This window comes from Gadus morhua, chromosome 2, assembly GCF_902167405.1.
Source record: "Gadus morhua chromosome 2, gadMor3.0, whole genome shotgun sequence".
Lineage (NCBI taxonomy): Eukaryota > Metazoa > Chordata > Actinopteri > Gadiformes > Gadidae > Gadus > Gadus morhua.
In genome coordinates this window covers 21,702,595-21,720,266 of record NC_044049.1, presented here as the reverse complement: position 1 = coordinate 21,720,266, position 17,672 = coordinate 21,702,595, and the positions used below count along the sequence as shown (strand labels likewise).

Below are 17,672 nucleotides of genomic sequence, written 5' to 3'. Positions count from 1 at the left end.
CATTCTCTGCCCTCGCCCTGACGTCAGAGACAGATCAGCCGTCTGCAGGCTCCACCACACACAGACAAGAAGACACCACTCTCCGATTGTTACGCTAATGGAGTCCTCCCTTCTAACCGACACGCAAAAGGGGTGACGATTATGAATGTTATCAGTGATATCAGGAGGAGGAAGCGGAGGAAGGACTTTCCTCAAGCCCGGTAGTGACGGCCTGAAGGAAAATCCATGTTTGCTCTGAATCAATTGAGCTTTCCTCTCTTTTCTTTGCGTCATCCAGATTGGTTGTTTACCTTTTGCCTGCTGTGAAAGCAGTGCAACCTCATGCATAAATCTGTTTGGCGAGAAGGCAGGAATGTCTGGTCTTCAGGTAAACATCTCCCACCTTTGATGCAAGGACAATGCATTACGGAGACAGGATGAACCTGAACCTCTTCCCCCCCCCCCCCCCCCCAAGAACAACAACCCTCTGGAGAGAGGGGGGGGGGGCAGGGATTGTTTAAAGACTGTTCAGGGCTCAGAGGAGACTGGGGTATGCATTCATTAAAATACGCTTATTTTCATTTTTTATTTGGAAGTCTCATCCGTCCTAAATGCAACATCTCAAAGAAACTGCCACGTCACTGGTGGGGACCAGGGAGGTGGAGAAGACGTGAAGTAGAACCGACCTAGAACCGACCCACGGTTCTCGCAAGCTGACATTAAACTCAACAGGGTCAAAGGAACGTCATCCCCGTCATCCCACCTTGGTTCCTCTCCGAGAAGCTCTTAATCAGAGCACCATCTGCGGGCTCCCACTCTGCCAGCAACGTCTCACCAGCATTCAATCAGCCCGTGTGGCATTCCCGGATTTCTTTCCCAAGAAGGGATTTATGGTGATGCACAACATGTGTGGAACATTTGAGCCTTATGTGGCTTTTTAAGTGATAAATATGCGGTCTTAGGAGCGCTAAATATGCGAATAAAAGACGGGAGTGAAACGTCCCTGTCTGGATGGATAGGTACATCTGCTGCACTCTATTTCAGAACAAGCTTGCAAGAAGATTTGTCGCAGTAATTAGCCAATTAGCGATAAAACAACCACTAAAAGCCCTTTGTTGTTAGTGTCTGCGAAATCATATCAATAGTTTACTTTCAACATTCATGACTTTATAATTGACAGGCCTCCTTACTCTCCTCCTCATTGACTAATGCAGTCATTAACTGAGCAGTCAACATGAGCAACACTTCTCCAAACACAAGGCCGTCAGTGTGAACGTCCTGATTTAGTGTTCTCGTTGAACGTGCTCCTGGGAATAACGCGGCTGTAACCTTGTTATAGACGCGATTTACCTGTGTCGCAGGAACTTTTTCAAACTCTTGTTGGTTTAACAACCCACCTCAACCCCCTCCAACGATGGTTGCTAGGGGCAACCACCCGTCGGGGTTGGCAGGGTAGCAGTTAGAACCGCAGGGGTCTGGAATATCCACGATTAATGCCGTTTCTGCTCATTTACAGTCAAGACATTCCGGGATCCGATTCCAAACCCTAAGTTTCCACTCTGGGAAGCAATGGTATGCTAAAGAATGTTTGAGTTGAACTTTCACTGTGTTTCTGCCAATGACGGGAATCAGAGGGTTCAAATAAGAAATTGACCACAACATACATTCTGACCAATTTTGAAAGACAACAAAGAAGATCACCAAGGTTCCGGAACTTCAACAAAAGTGTTCTTGATTAAGACATTTGATGGATGAAAGGGGGTTCCTTTCAAATGCAAATTAGGTTCTAAATCTTCCAAATAAGTGTTCCTGATCAGAGCAGTGGCTGAACAGAGGCGGGGCAGGCCTGAACGAGAGTAGCTCAGGTCGACCGTGGCTTGAACACAACCGCCAGCGTGGGTAAAAACCCCAGAAAGGTAAACAAACGGAGTGGCTGAACCAGTAGGACCAGTATGGAGCATGCAGAGGCGGTGCATGCTGGGACCTGGGGAGCTGAGGGGTGGTGAACGGAAACTGCTGCCCTTTCACTGGCGCTGGGTTAATATGAAGACGCGTCATTCCTGGGAGGTGAGCAGGCCACTCCTCCTCCTCCGCTGGGTTAAATAGGTCCTGGTGACCGGTCACCATAGCAGACCAATACTGAAGAGATACTTTAGTGTCCTGTAACAGTAGGATCCTATAGCAGTAGTACTAGCATCCTATAGTAGCAGTAGTAGTATCCTAGAGTAGCAGTAGTATCCTAGAGTATCAGTAGTAGTAACCTATAGCAGTAGTATCCTATAGTAGTAGTATCCTATAGTAGTAGTATCCTATAGTAGTAGTATCCAATGATAATGATAATGATAATGATCGTTATGATCGTTATATCGTTATGATCGTTATATGATCGTTATATCCTAGAGTATCAGTAGTAGTAACCTATAGTAGTAGTATCCTATAGTATACTATAGTGCTACTCTAGGATACTACTACTGCTACTATAGGATATGGGGTCAGAACAGTCTCATTAATAATGAATGCACAGAGAAGGATTCACAAATGTATTTTCTGATTTATATGACAGTAGCTCCGTGCGTGTTGCGTTGTTTTTAGTCATTTAAGTAATTTAAGTGTGTTTTTGTAAACTTTTAATTCTTTTATAAACTATTTATATGTGTAGATCTATATATATATATATATTATATGGATAGGGAGAAACTGCTTTCACTCCAAACAATGGGACGTAACGGCTTTTTCCGTCGGTAGTATCACCGCCGTTTGTCTGGCGCTGGAACAGCAGATGATACGAAGGATGGACGGAGAGTCAGTCAACCTATTGGAACCCAATACGGGGATGGCAATTTATACCCTTTATGGAGATCCTCAATTTAAATACAAGGATAGATCGTAATAATATAATCAGCACAAATCTATATCTATATATATATATATATATATAGTGATATATATCAAATTGTGTGAGTGTTTAAATATGGTCGCTAGTGTTTACATGTGGTCGATAGTGTTTAAATATGGTCGATAGTGTTTAAATATGGTCGATAGTGTTTAAATGTGGGCGATAGGGTTTAAATGTGGGCGATAGTGTTTAAATGTGGGCGATGGTGTTTAAATGTGGGCGATAGTGTTTAAATGTGGTCGATAGTATTTGAATGTGGTCGATAGCGTGTAAATATGGTTGATAGTGTTTAAATATGGTCGATAGTGTTTGAATGTGGTCGATAGTGTTTAAATGTGGTGGATAGTGTTTAAATATGGTTGATAGTGTTTAAATATGGTCTATAGTGTTTAATTGTGGGCGATAGTGTTTAAATGTGGTCGATAGTGTTTGAATGTGGTCGATAGTGTTTAAATGTGGTCGATAGTGTTTGAATGTGGTCGATAGTGTTTAAATATGGTCGATAGTGTTTAAATGTGGTCGATAGTGTTTAAATATGGTCGATCATTTAAATGTGGTCGTTAGTTTAAATGTGGTCGATAGTGTTTGAATATGGTCGAGAGGGGTTTACATGTTTAAATGTGGTCGATAGGGTTTACATGTTTAAATGTGGTCGATAGTGTTTAAATGTGGTCGATAGGGTTTACATGTTTAAATGTGGTCGAGAGTGTTTAATTGTGGTCGATAGTGTTTAAATGTGGTCGATAGGGTTTAAATGTGGTCGATAGGGTTTACATGTTTAAATGTGGTCGATAGTGTTTATATATGGTCGATAGGGTTTACATGTGGTCGATAGGGTTTAAATGTGGTCCATAGTGTTTAAATGTGGTCCATAGTGTTTAAATGTGGGCGATAGTGTTTAAATGTGGTCGATAGGGTTTACGTGTGGTCCATAGTGTTTAAATGTGGGTGATGGTGTTTAAATGTGGGCGATAGTGTTTACATGTGGTCGATAGGGTTTACATGTGGTCCATAGTGTTTAAATGTGGTCGATAGTGTTTACATGTGGTCGATATTGTTTAAATGTGATCGATAGTGTTTAAATATGGTCGATAGTGTTTAAATGTTATTTTCCCTCACACTCCACCTCATCCCTAACTCTCCACCTCAAGCTGGTGTGTAGTGAGCGTTCTGGCACCGATTGGCTGCCGTGCATCACCCAAGTGGGTGCTACATATTGGTGGTGGTTAGTGAGGTCCCCCCTTCACTTTAGGCGTCTTTGAGTGTTATTAATTATTATTATTCTTCATGTTTAACCTCTGTTTTCCTTTTATTCCTAGTCTGTTTTACATAGTTTTGAATGATGACTATATGCTCTGTAAGGTGACCTTGGGTGTCTTGAAAGGCGCTTCTAAATTAAATGTATTATTATTATTATTATTTATCCTATAGTAGTAGTATCCTATAGTAGTAGTTAGAGATGCACCGATCAACCGGCCGCCGATTAAAAAAGCCGGTTTTGTATCCAATCGGCCACAATCGGTGACCTGCCGGTCACTGTCGTAATTTCCGGTTTTCGGCCGATCAAACTCACCCGCATGCGCGGTGCGTAGCAGCTCAAGGCGCCCAGAGCGCGGGAAGAAAAACATGTCGCTGATTTGGACTTATTTCACTGTGTGCCAGGACGACCCAAAACACGCTGTTTGTAATGCTTGCAAGTCAAAAATAAGCCGTGGGGGATCATGTTGCTAGGTACGCGTCCTGCGTCCCTGACGCATTCAAATCTGAAAGGACGCACTAAACTCACTATCCATGCGTCCCGGGGACGCATCTAATTTTCCCCATGAAAAACGATACATTGTGAACATTAAACAACTCGTGTTTAATCACAGTAACTGGCCAAAGAAACCTTCTTGTGAGCAGACCAGACAAGCACTGTTTCAACCCTCTGCGCATCTACTCGGCGCAGACGTGATCCCCTGTTCAAAGTATCGCGACATGCTAATTTAGCCGCTACCAAAACAACTAGCTCGTCACCGCTGATTTCATTTCAACAATTAAAAATACAAACTTCATAGTAAATAAACCCACGTTTCCACTGCTCGATGCTGTGCTCATTCGTGTCGATTATGTTGTAACGTTTAGGGGACGTGCTGTAATGAAATAAATGAAACATAATCCGGTGGTGGTGATGAAAACTACATTGAACGGCAGCCTACATATTGTTATGCCCAAACGGCGCCTGCGCATACATCGCGCTTCCAACGAGATCCCGTTTTTCTCGAGAAACAGGCAGAGAAGAGAGAACGCAAAAATACCACCAAAGAAAAAGATGAAACCTATTGCAGGTCAGCAAACTATTGCAGCTGCATTTTCTGTCCCCACTACCTCTGCACTCCTCCCTGACTCTGATCAGCCTAGAGAGAGTACCTCAACATTGCCTGTACCTACTTCTGCCTCCCCCTCTACTGAGCCTGATGAGCCCACTGCAGAAGAATTGCCTCAACCTTCTACATGTTCCTCCCAAAAAAAGCGAACTTTTCTGAAGCAGTGGCTCACCACATACAAATGGCTGCGCTTTTCAGATGACAATTTCATGTATTGAGTTTAACACTATTAATTTCATTTAAGAAATAGAATAATAATAAAAAAGAAACACATTTTTTAAACTGGGGAGTCGGGACCCATTGAATTTCTCAGGGACCCACCCAACTCGCCACCTGTGGGTCCCGGGGACTCACTACATTGAAAACCTATCAACATATTATATGATTATAATTATTTCTTAGAAAATCGGTATCGGAAAAACCGGTTTTGGCAGGTCAGACCTCCTTAAAAACCGGAAATCGGTATCGGCCAAGAATTTTGCAATCGGTGCATCTCTAGTAGTAGTATCCTATAGTAGTAGTATCCTATGGTAGTAGTATCCTATGGTAGTAGTATCCTATGGTAGTAGTATCCTATGGTAGTAGTACTAGTAGTGACCTATAGTAGTAGTAGTAGTAGAGTATCCCAGCATAGTGTAACCTCTACCCCCTTATCTAATACTCTAACAAATTACAAGAGGTCAAGAAGGACTAGGTTTGAATGATCAAGGCTTTATTGTCACCGCAGAGAGTAATAACATCACCTGAGTGGGTTTGCAAAAGAACTCCCAAACAATCCCGGAGTCCCGCGTTATATCCTAGTTGTGTGACCTCACCTAAGATGTCCTTGGCCAATCACAATGCTCTAAACTACGGGCCCTCGGACATTCAAGCCCACGATATTATATAAGCATTACATAAAAAAAGGATTACATATTAAACTAAATTAGTTACATGAATTTACATAATATACATTAGTTATATGAAGTTACATATTATACATTAGTTATATGAAGTGAGGTCTTCCATTAAAAATCCATTCATCGTTTATTAACCTGATCTTAGATCACCATGACTTACCACATGGGTTTAGGAGATGAGCCCTGTGGAAGCAATAATTTTTAAACATTAAATATGCAGTTGTAATAGTCAATAGTCAAATAACAATGCCACTTTATTTGTCTGTGGGATATACAATCCTAATCCTAAAGCTGGTAGTGTCTGATTTTAACCAGTGTATGAATTAGTTACCTTAAGTCTAATTTAAGCCAGCCGTCTTTGAGGGGCAATTTATGTGTAAATGAGGAACTCATGTAAATGTCCCTCAAAATGCAAGTACTTGTTGACCAAGGAAAGCCAGGTAATAGGGATGGGCGTGAGGAATCGATTACTCGAGTACTCCTCGTTACAAATGAACTCGGTTGGTGGACAGGCAAACTCGAGTTTGCATATACACACAAACAAAGTTTTCTGCAAATGTAGCAAATGTATCAATTTTCTGTTGGCGCCACTAACGCATGCCGTGGGCACAAAGTAAATTAAATGCATCCATTTCTATGGCGCGTTCCGTGCCGTGTGCAGGCACGCCAGAATTCAATAAGTTAAGAGATGGCGGTTAAAGCAAAGCGCAGCGAAGAATTGAAATACTTTAAAGAAATAGGAGATCATAAGGTGAAATGTAAAATATGCCAAGCGAAATCGAGCTACCAGAAAGTACTATGCGGCAACATATGCTCCTGAAACACAACGGTGAGTTCGGGAAAGCAGACCCGCAGCAACGGTGAAAGTGAAAGTGTGTCGGCTATTTTCACCGCCGCAAGACGCAGCTGTAATCCCGGGCGTGTAGTGAAGATCACAACGCTGAGTATTTCCATAGTCCATTTGCTGCCGTTTTATTTGCAGCTTTAAATTATTTCCAATGGTTAGGCGGCTACTTGTTTCGTTTTTGTTTTTTTTAAACTGTTACAGGCCTTGGTTCGACGTGATTTAAATTGTGAGACGCATATTTATTTTTGTAAGGAAAATGTGTTTTGAACGTTTGCAAAAATATATAATGAATACTCTGATAACTCTGACTGTTTTGATGGAGAATAAGCATTACATGTTTGGTTGGTAATATTGCCGTTCATCATCAGGCCTATTCCTGCGGCAGATGCGTTGCATTCTAAAAATAGATTCGATTTAACGAGTACTCGATTGATCCTCGAGGAATTCCTTCGATCACTCGAGTTTGGAATTTACTACTCGTGCCCATCCCTACCAGGTAATATCAAGTGTTCATCAACATTTGGCTCCATTGTAAATATATTTACCTTATATTCTTGTATAATTCATACTTTAAGATAACCTTACTTATAATTATTATCTAAGTGAAGTGAACTGAGAAATAGACTGATGTCATTGACTACAGAGGGACGTCTTATCTGAGTCTTATCTGTTTGCCTGTATCCTTTTTTAAACCTTCATTATTTTCTACCACAGGAGTCCATCTCCAGCCTCTTCTGAGCCCCAAAGCTCCTCTGCACTTTAGAGTACAGCCACACTTTAAGCTCTACGTCACTCCAATATTGATTTAGCTCTGATTGTTCTCAACCTCACCTGAGAGTCTCTTTGGATGAAAGCATCTGCTGGATGACTGATTCATGGTTGGGATTAGGGATAAGAATAACTCCACATGTTCACGGTCTAATAACCAGTGGGGCGTATGAACGGATAGGTGAATATTCAATGCGTGCCGACATTCACAAAGGCAGCCATGGATCTTGTGTGAGAACTCTGACTTGCAATGTTAAACGGACCACGCTACACCTAGAATAAAAAGTATGCCACAAATATTCCGGTTTACAGCAGGGCTGCGTAGCAGCAATGAAGAGTGAAGTCCTCCTCATTAAACCGCTCCCGGCGCCACTCGTTTCATCACACTTGGCACATCTCAACTCCCTCCACTACCAACAACTTCAGGACATAATTTTGCAACCCAGTAGAAAGGGCGGAGGGGGGGTGTAGAGTTATAATAGTTGTACTTTGTATTACAAATACTGCACGCACGTTTGAGTCCAGACGAGGACAAAACATGACTCACTGAGGACTTCACAACCCTGGTTTTTCCGTTTTGCAACAAACTTAACCCCCTGGACAGCCGCCATTGTGTGGGGTCCAAAGCCCCCCTCGGGCCTCAGCGTGCAGCTTCTCAATCCCTGAGGACCCCCACGGAGGTTACAGTGCAGCATATAAAACACGAACAACACACTGGAGGATTTAGCGGGTTTGTGAGGCCCGGAGAAGCGGCCTGTTGTTCTGGAGCAGAGGTTCATATAGCCCGCTGCATTCTGTCATGTTTGACCAGGTCCCGGGACGGGGCCGGGGGGCCCTTCTGATGACCTCTGCAGTCTGCACCCCCTTCCCCAAGTTATTTACACTGCGTGGGACAGCTTCCCTCCAGCTGAGTCCTCTTACCCTCCTCCACATGGCCCTCTCCCTCCCACGACAACAGACACCCCCCTGCACATCCTGTTGGAGGACATGGGAGACGTGAAGCTAATTAGTCACCCTGATGACCCGCTCTGAGGCTCCACGCTCCGCTGCCTCCCCACCCGCACCCTTCCCCAAGCCCCCTCCCAGCCCACTTTTTCAGGGCCGCATTCCTTTCCTTCACCCTTTATCAGAGAGCGAGAGACCAAAGGAATTCCAGTAATTTCACTTGTGTAACCTCTCCTCCTCCTCCTCCTCCTCCTCCCACTCCTGCTGCTCCTCAAGCGCCCCCTGCTCCCATCTCCCAGACCCTGCCCCCCACCCCAGACCCTCCAGCTCCCAGCAGCCCCAGGGAGGTTCACTGTAGTTGATCATGTACAAGAAAGTACTGAGTAAGAGTAGTCTCTTGGCTAAATCTTTATGTTTGTGTGTATATATATATATATAAGTGTGTGTAAATATAAATGTGTGAGTAGTAGTATACATGTATGTGTGTCGAGCTAGCCTCATCATTTTCTACAACTACATTATTTACTTTGTAGTTCACAAAGGATACCATATGATGTCCAATCATAAACAGTGTGACGGCTGAACGACCAAGATCATAATCATAGTCTGGTCTTGGTTTGCCCTTTGTTGTGTTTTTAGCACAAACAAGAAACCAGGGTGAACTCATTCCAAGACACACCCGCCGCTGTGCTCCAGTTTGGTTGTTATCGAGCGCTGGGGCGACAGACAGACAGCACACAGCACAGACAGACAGTACACAGCACAGACAGACAGACAGTGCACAGCACAGAGACATCTGGGAGCTGCCACACATACCAGCGGGGTGTGGTCGAGTACAGTCCTCTCACAGGACAAGAGCCATTAAAGCAACACAACTATAAATGCACAACAAACAGAGCTGGGGATTCGAGACATGATCTGACCTAAGTCGGCCTAAGCTCCAGTGTGGTGGAAGTTGGAAACTCATTTGTAGCTGCTTAGATGTTTGTCATGATTTTACTTAATTGAAGGCTTGGTTGTTCAGCCTCACTTGTAAAGTCGCTTTTGGACCAAAACAACTGCTTTGGTCTGCATATGACATGCCTGTGCCTTTGTGTGTTGGGGTCCCTCCCAGTTGAGGCAGGATGGAGTAGTGAGGAGGTGGATTGGACCCCAGACCACTAGGTATGGGGGACATGGTTTCGATTCCCATGGCCACAGTCAACCTGTAGGCCTGCATGAGCAGGAAGTTTAACTGCACCTTCTCATTAAATGATATGCAACTCAATTATCTGCAACATTCAGAATTAAGTGTCTGCTACATGCCTAGCTAATCAGATGATTCCTGAGGTTAAAGAGAAGAATAAAGAATAAAAACCAGGGAGCCGGCCAGCCTGTAATCCATCGCTAGCCTTCCTCCCACAGACCCACAGTACCGTCCATGACACAGATAGTCTGTGACACATTTCAGACTCTCAGGAGAGCCGCACGGGGGGTGAGATGAGCCACTAATCTATTCCGGTTCGACTCTCTCTGCTCCACATCCAGAGTACCACAGAATGAAAGACCTTTTTAAAATACTAAGCCCTCTACAGTGTCGTCAGATGGCATCAGTATGTTACGTTTTACTGGTCAGGTTGCGTTACAAAGACAAACATGGCTTCTCTCTTCTCTACCAAGGTCCAGCTGGCCTTTCTCCCTCTGCCAACTAGAACCTCCCCATTCTGAGCGTTTGCTGACGTCCTCAGACTGTGGAACAAGCAGCCAACTGTGAAAACATCTGACAGTCCACTGAGCTAGGCTGCTATATCAAGATTACCAGGCCTGCTGAGTCCTCAGCATAGTTACCCATTAACAGAACACTCTACGATAGACAGGACGCGTCACCCTGGAACTGCTTTTGCAGTCGGAAAATATGGCATCCTAACAAACGCGACTACAATAGTTAAACTAGGAAGGGTACTGTAGCTTTTGGAGGGGAAAACCAGGAAGAGGGGAAGGTAAACCAAAGTTTGCAGAGAGCGGACTGCGGCCACAAAGACAGGAAACTTTGTGGGAGTGAAGAGGAAGGGAAACGCCCGATGGCAGCGCTATACCACAGGCCCAGCATGTCGGCCTCTAGGGTCCAGACATCCAAGTGCCGTATGCCTTTACCGGCACCTGGGTTGGGGGGACATAGGTCCAGGTCTACACTGGAGGACTGATGTTGACTGCGCTCCACCAGAGGGGGTTGTGAGGCTGAAGCCCCAACGACGTGAGCCTTTTCAGTGGGTAAAGTTCCCCCTCATCACGAGATATCCTCAACGTGCTACTAGATTATTTGCTTCTGATGGATCTACAGAGAAAAGAGGCGTCCTTTTGGAAATCTCGGTTGTCAATAAGTACATAGAGCCCGGTGCTAGCATCTTATCATTCAGACTAAGGAGACCCTCCAAGCCCCTCAGAATGTGTCCCAGCAGCTCAACTCTCCTGCAGAGCTCCATGGCCACACTCTGATCAAGCCCATCTGCTGCCAGACTCCATTCCTACCCTGTGAAGACACCCTCTCATGTTCCCCTCAGCCATATTTGTTTACTTTCAACTATTTATTATTCACAAAACACAGTGTTGGTTATTGTTACGGGGGGGGGGGGGGGGGGGGAGAACTTAAGCATGCCCAGCTTGGAGACAAACGTCTCTTCTCCGAGATGTTTCTCCAGCACTGACGAGTGAGGAACGGAGTTCTTGAGTTCCTCCACAGTTCTTTGCTGAGCCGTGGTGGTAAGAGAGCACGATGGTCCCTCATGGCCTGAGCGCACATTGTTGAAAGAATACAGTCATCACTTCAGTCAGACTCAGTTATGAAGTGATGCTGATGTACATTTCAGGTTATCATTTGACTCCCAAACCTCTGTAAACGTGCATATGCGCTTTATTTTTTTTAATAAACTGATGAGATTTTTGTTCGTGAAACACAGATAAGTCTTTAATCTTTTTTACCAAAAACATGTTTAATTTCCAAAACATTTCCAATAAATATTTTCCTGCAGTCCAGCACTGAAGGAGCAGGCAGCCGGTAGACCATGTGCTGCTGGTTGGTTCAGAAGTGTTCCCTTTGTTCTCTGTGGTTCTCCTGCTCTCCTCGCTCTCCTTCTTGGGAACCGGGAGAGGGAGCGCAGAGGAAATGACAAAACGGCTAAACTATTTTGCCATTTGTGGAACTGTGTGTGAAATATCACAGGGAGCAGGACTGTGGTGTTTTCTTAAGAGCGTACGTAGGTCCAACGAGGAGGAGGAAAAATAAACCCCACGCAGCAGAAACAAACCTAAATCTCTCAGCTCTGTCTGCATTCCTGGCCAGGAGGGCACAGGGACGCAAGTATCCCATTTCCTCTGGTATGGGGAGGCAGGCGCTGGGATCACCACCACTAACCAGACTTTAACCACCACTAACCAGACATTCACCACCACTAACCATACATTCCATGGTTAACCAGACGATAACCACCACTAACCACACATTCAACACCACTAACCACACATTCACCACCACTAACCAAACATTCAGCACCACTAACCACACATTCACCACCACTAACCAGACATTACCAGCAACAACAGTGGTAACATTGAAACTTTTTAATACGAGAAACAACATACTTTACAGTAGAGGGTGTAATGATCAAATAAATATTATATGAGGTGTAAAAACCAAATTAAACTAGATGAAACTGAAGGGTAATAGGTTTACAACTGAAACTAGGTCAAATTTGTCATCCCATTTGCCTCTTCAGATTCATTTATATGTGAAATGTCCCTAAAGAATACCCTTCAGATCAGATTGTGTTGCATTTTGGCTCCCACTATGGTGGCCATTTTATCTCCAAAGTCATTGACAACTGGAAAAGATAAGTCAAAAGATATCCAAAGTATTTCCAAAAATACTTTGGATTCAATTTTATGATCACGCCTATCTTAACGTGGCAGCCCATAGCATATCACCCAAGCCACAGAATACAAAAGCCTGATTTGTCCATATCGAGCTGTCCAAGCCCTTAGATAACAGTTACATAATCATTTTTAACGAATGTGAAAGTGCGGAGTGCGGGCCAGACGAACCATCTGCTGGGCTGCAATCATTCTCGCCCAGGGTGCAGATTGTAAAAGATGTTCAACACGTAGTGTTGGAGCCCAGGCAGCAGATTGATTCTGCCGCCAGCAGTGCAGTTACTTATTGTCCTCTGGTCACCCAGAGCAGCTAAGCCTGTTTACTTTGTGTTCAGTCAGTGTTATCGCCGACGGGAGAAAGGTATTTGGCCCGACCCGGTCGCCCGCTCTTATGAATCAAAGTCTGCCCCAGTCCACTACTACGGTCCAAAAGCCCAAGAACAGTCAACATTCAGAGCCACGCCAACGACTGCATTCAGAGAGTGAGGGCACCAGTCTACCGTCTCAGAGGGTAGGGGGTAGAGATCTGTAATGGGCCGGTTAGTGATAGTTAGAGGGTGCTGCTGAGACTGTAGGGGATAGAGATGTGAGGTGGGCCGGTTAGTAATAGTTAGAGAGTGCTGATGCGAACCGATCTCAAAGTTCACTCTCTGGAGCTGTAAAGCGAGGGAGTTCAACCGTCGTCCAATATCGCACCTAAACAGAAACCTAGCTACACCCACACATGTAGAGCAGGTGTCACACACACACACACACACACACACACACACACACACACACACACACACACACACACACACACACACAGGAAGTGCTTTACTGCTTTACTCCAAGAGACAAACTCTTAGCTCACTCGACTGTACGAAGAGGAAATGTCGTTCAACATCTAGCTGCACAGCAAGGCAGACATGACAAGTTCATCTAGAATTAAGTAAATATTTACAAGAGCCTGAGGGTTCCACATGATGGGGCATGACAAGCCTCCATCTTGCATCTTTTCAGCGTTATAAATCAACAAGTGGCTCGGCGGGTCTACAATTTGTGGTGGAGAAGTTACAAGATGGTGGCCCTGCCTGAACTGATTTCATGTAACTTCAGAAATCACATGATTGTAACCATGCCAGTTACCTTTATGGAGCAAACTATTCCAAAATATAACTGGCAAACTATTCTTGCAATAAAACTATTCCATCACCCCCAATATACGGCTCCACAGAGGTGAACAGGATGTGACATCATCCCTCCTCCCCCTGCCTGGCCCCGAACAGGCCTCTGGTCTATGATTAAACCATGACCTCATCATCTACATGCTGAAGGGCGGTTCCTCTTGGAATTAAACTACCATCTATAATAATCACAAGCTGCCAAGCAGAGTGAGGCTCCTCCACAAAGGAACAGTAATGGCGGGAGCAATGGGATAGTTCAGAGCTGTTTAGTTTTAAGATTGGCTGTGGGTACGGAGGCATTTCCTGGTATTGTTTGAAAACCAGCAGAGGTTTACAGGTGTGAGGGAAGAGGTGGAGGAGGAGGAGGAGGGCGCAAACACAGGAACCACCAGGAGCAGGAGAATAAATGCTAGAGAATAAAGTGCTCAGAAGACAAAGAGAGAAGCCAGACCAGAGATAAGACAGACAATCGCTGTCCCTCAGGTATATCCAGGAACACACATTTAAACATTTAACTGGGTTACATCTGTGCACTTGCACAAACAATGGAGCCCATTACATCTTCTCAAGGTGTTCAGGTGCACCCGAGACAATCAGGAGGTTCTGTCGACTGATTCTGCAGTCCTGAACGTTGCCAGGTCCCACCCCCCTTTTCAAGCTGTAAAAACAGCCTTAAAAAAAACAACACACTGAACAAGGGTTGCCTTGCCTGACAAGCTACGGATTTGATTGAGTAAGCAAGGAACAATCAAACGCCGTTGGCGCCTGCAGGCCTAACCTGTGGAGTATGATACGCAGCGATTAACTTGGATTGGCTAATTTTAAAAACGCATGCAACACCTTATTGTGCATCAATCAAAACAAACTTGTTTAGTGAGGGAAGGTTGAGCTAAAGTTAGAAAATATTGGAGGTTTAATGTATCCTTAAGTAAAAACGAAAAGATAAAACACATTAAAAAAGGGAAAGAATATAAATTAAGAAGAATATGGTCATAAAATGTAATTTAATTTCTCTCCACCCAGCCTCCGCTAGCATTAGCTCAATGTCATCAGTGTTAAATTCAGTCTATTCGGGGAGCGGTATAAACGTTGTCCTTTATCCCTCATCACGTACAGATGAACAGAACCCAAACAGCAGCTCATCTCCTTGAAGCTGGAACATAACATGGCCCAGCGGGGGGGGGGTCAAGACGCCCTCCCCCTATCTCTCACAACTAGCCTGTACTCTCTGAGAGCCAACCGTAATCTGGTGCGTTGGGATCCGATTCACGGCGTCTAGACAGCGGCCCTACACAGCCACCCAAATATCTGTGACATGACCGCTCATAGCTGCCTCCCTCTACCCTGAGCATACACCAAGGCAAGAAGTGTCCTTAAGGAGGTATAACGGTACATAGGTCTGCTTTTGCATTGAGGTTAACTCTGTGTGTCTGTCTGTCTGTATGTGTTGCATCTATTACTGTAAGGGGCCTATACAGAGATGTAAACATCCAATAATAGTCGATTAAATCTCATAGTGTACACACCTCGTATGAACATTCCTGTGTACCCACTCTGCCAAGCGAAGATCAGAAACGATCCCATTTCACGTATCATTAGAGTCTTAATACGACAGGTTTCTGTGTTTTGGGGTAAACACCTTCCCTGATATTTAACGGTAACCCTGTAGTTCGTTCGACCCTTACTCGACGTATTAGATGAGGAATTAATGCGGGGAGTTTTGAGAGTGTAGGATACACACTTTGATATAGTTTGTTCCCCACCAGGTCGGTAAAGACCCTCGCTGGAGCTCCTCTCCTCCTGGCGAGATCATGTTCGGTCCGATGAGACCCAGGCATGCGTGAAGGACGGTGCGGTTCACGGCTGACACGCAGAGGGCCCGGTGCCCACCGTAAATCAATAAACACACAGGGTGAGCAGAGACTCCGCTGTGACCTACATTACAGAGGGCGTGCGCGCGCATTGGAACGAGCAACAGTTTCGACCTGAAAGCTCGCGCACATACTTCAAAGAGATGCGAACAGCGCATAAATCTGATCGTCTGGGCCAAACTTCTGGCAGCCTACGAATTCGGGCCCGGTCACTCAGTGTCCGGTAGTCTGGCTCAGATAGCCCGCTTTGGTTAGAGACACACACCGACACAACAGGGCTGCGTTCTGCTGACAGAAACCGGAGCACCGGAGGTGGTCACAGACACCGGAGCAGGTCGCAGACACCGGAGAGGCCGATCTTTAATCCGGCGTGGATCGGCACCGTGAAATCCTACTCGTAACTGCAGACGAAGTGACGTCAGCGGCGCGAGGCAGTCCCACACGGACGCTCGTGCCATGCGTACCGCGCGGCCACACACAGCGGCGCGAGCACACCGGGCGCGAACTTCGTGCAATGTGGCGAACTTAATGCGTTTTGAACGCGAAGTTTACGAACACGAACACGTACTTGGGGGGGGCTACGGTTAAGTGAGCCCCCCCCCCCTCAGCGTCCAGAACCCGGCCTGCTCGGGGATCACTTCCTGCCCCTAGCTTAGCCTCGCCACATTGCCCCCCCTGCCCCAAGCAGCACCGTGATTTAATGGTCATTGACTCCATGCAGTATGATATCAGAACACATCATACGGCTCACAAACCTCTGGGAGAATCCGAGCACTGGTAAAACACGATCTAGTGGGGGAGTCCCACCCGACAACGGGATGAAGTGGCTTTTCCCTCTTCCCGGTTCGCTCCACTCAGGAGAAGTTAGGAACCGGGCGAAAAATGAATGAACATGCGATTAATAAAGACCGACTTTAGAGAGCTGGATGAACCGGGAGCTCACCTGCTGATCAGAGGACGCGCTCAGACGTTATCGACAACCGGGGCTCCGTGGGGGTCTCGAAACAAACTCCTCTCGACTGCCGAGCCGCTTCGTGAAGAGCTAGGACCAAACTACCGACTTCACTCTCTTTTTTTCTCCACCAGCCCCTCTTTTTTTTCAATTTGTTCTACTCCTCTTTTCGTTTTGCTCCCTCCTTCTCTGGTTAGTTTGCGTAAATTTACACGGCGCTGCGCAGTGGGTCGGGGTGCGGTCCGGGGGGGCGGGAGCTGCGGCGGGGGAACGCCCACTTTTCCTCTCCGATAGCCAACGGTTTGACTCGCCGGGCGTTCTCGTCCAATCAGATCAGGCGAGGGGCGGGCTCTGGTGTCGGGGTTGTGCCACTCGTCCTAGAGAAATGGGCCAGTCCCAGGGTGGAGGAGGGCACGGACGCAGCCGTGTTTAATGATAGAGGTATGTGCATACTAAGGATCTTTATGACCATATAAGCACCAGGCCTGGTCAGGAGGACGGACTGATCATCCAGGTTCACTCAATGACGAGCGCTTCAGTCAGGCCCCTGTCGGCTTTGGAAACCTTTGGGCATTTTTCAAATAACTTCTAGAGAAGTAGGACATTGTACCTCATTCGCAATACATGGAGCTCATTTTATAATAAATATAGTTTTTTTCCAATTGATTGAACATTTTTTATTTACAACATCATCCCTCCATACATGTTCAACTAGTGGTGGTTGGGAGTTATTTCTGGCAGTGGATCGAGGTATGCACCTCCAGTAGCACATACCATGAGATCTCATCAGTTGTCAAGACCCTCTCCCCCTCAGGATGCGGGGCTGGGGTCGATGCTCTCTCCGAGGGACCGTAGGAGCATGTTGAGGACCGGTTAGCCTCAGTGGTTCTCTGGTTGGTGGTTATAAATCATCCATTCCATGTGTTTGGTGTGGCCGTATTGATTGGAACTATTATGAAATAAGGTAAAATATTTCTTAATTGTAATGAACTTTCGGCATTATAAGTCACATCAATGGGTTTGTTTAAATAACAAGTAATCACAGTTAGGGTTATTTTTAACTCCAAATTTAGGGAG

At 45.5% G+C, this 17,672-nt stretch overlaps 1 protein-coding gene across 2 annotated transcripts in view; it reads right to left on the bottom strand.

Annotated features, from left to right (window-relative positions):
• The window catches only part of myh9b (myosin, heavy chain 9b, non-muscle), a 49,220-nt gene extending 32,366 nt beyond the window's left edge, over positions 1-16,854 (bottom strand). For both annotated transcript variants that reach the window (XM_030340182.1, XM_030340188.1), the window contains exon 1: positions 16,587-16,854. The gene's annotated coding sequence lies outside the window, so the exon portion shown is untranslated. The remainder of the gene's footprint in view (positions 1-16,586) is intronic.
• Between the last annotated feature and the right edge of the window lie 818 nt (positions 16,855-17,672).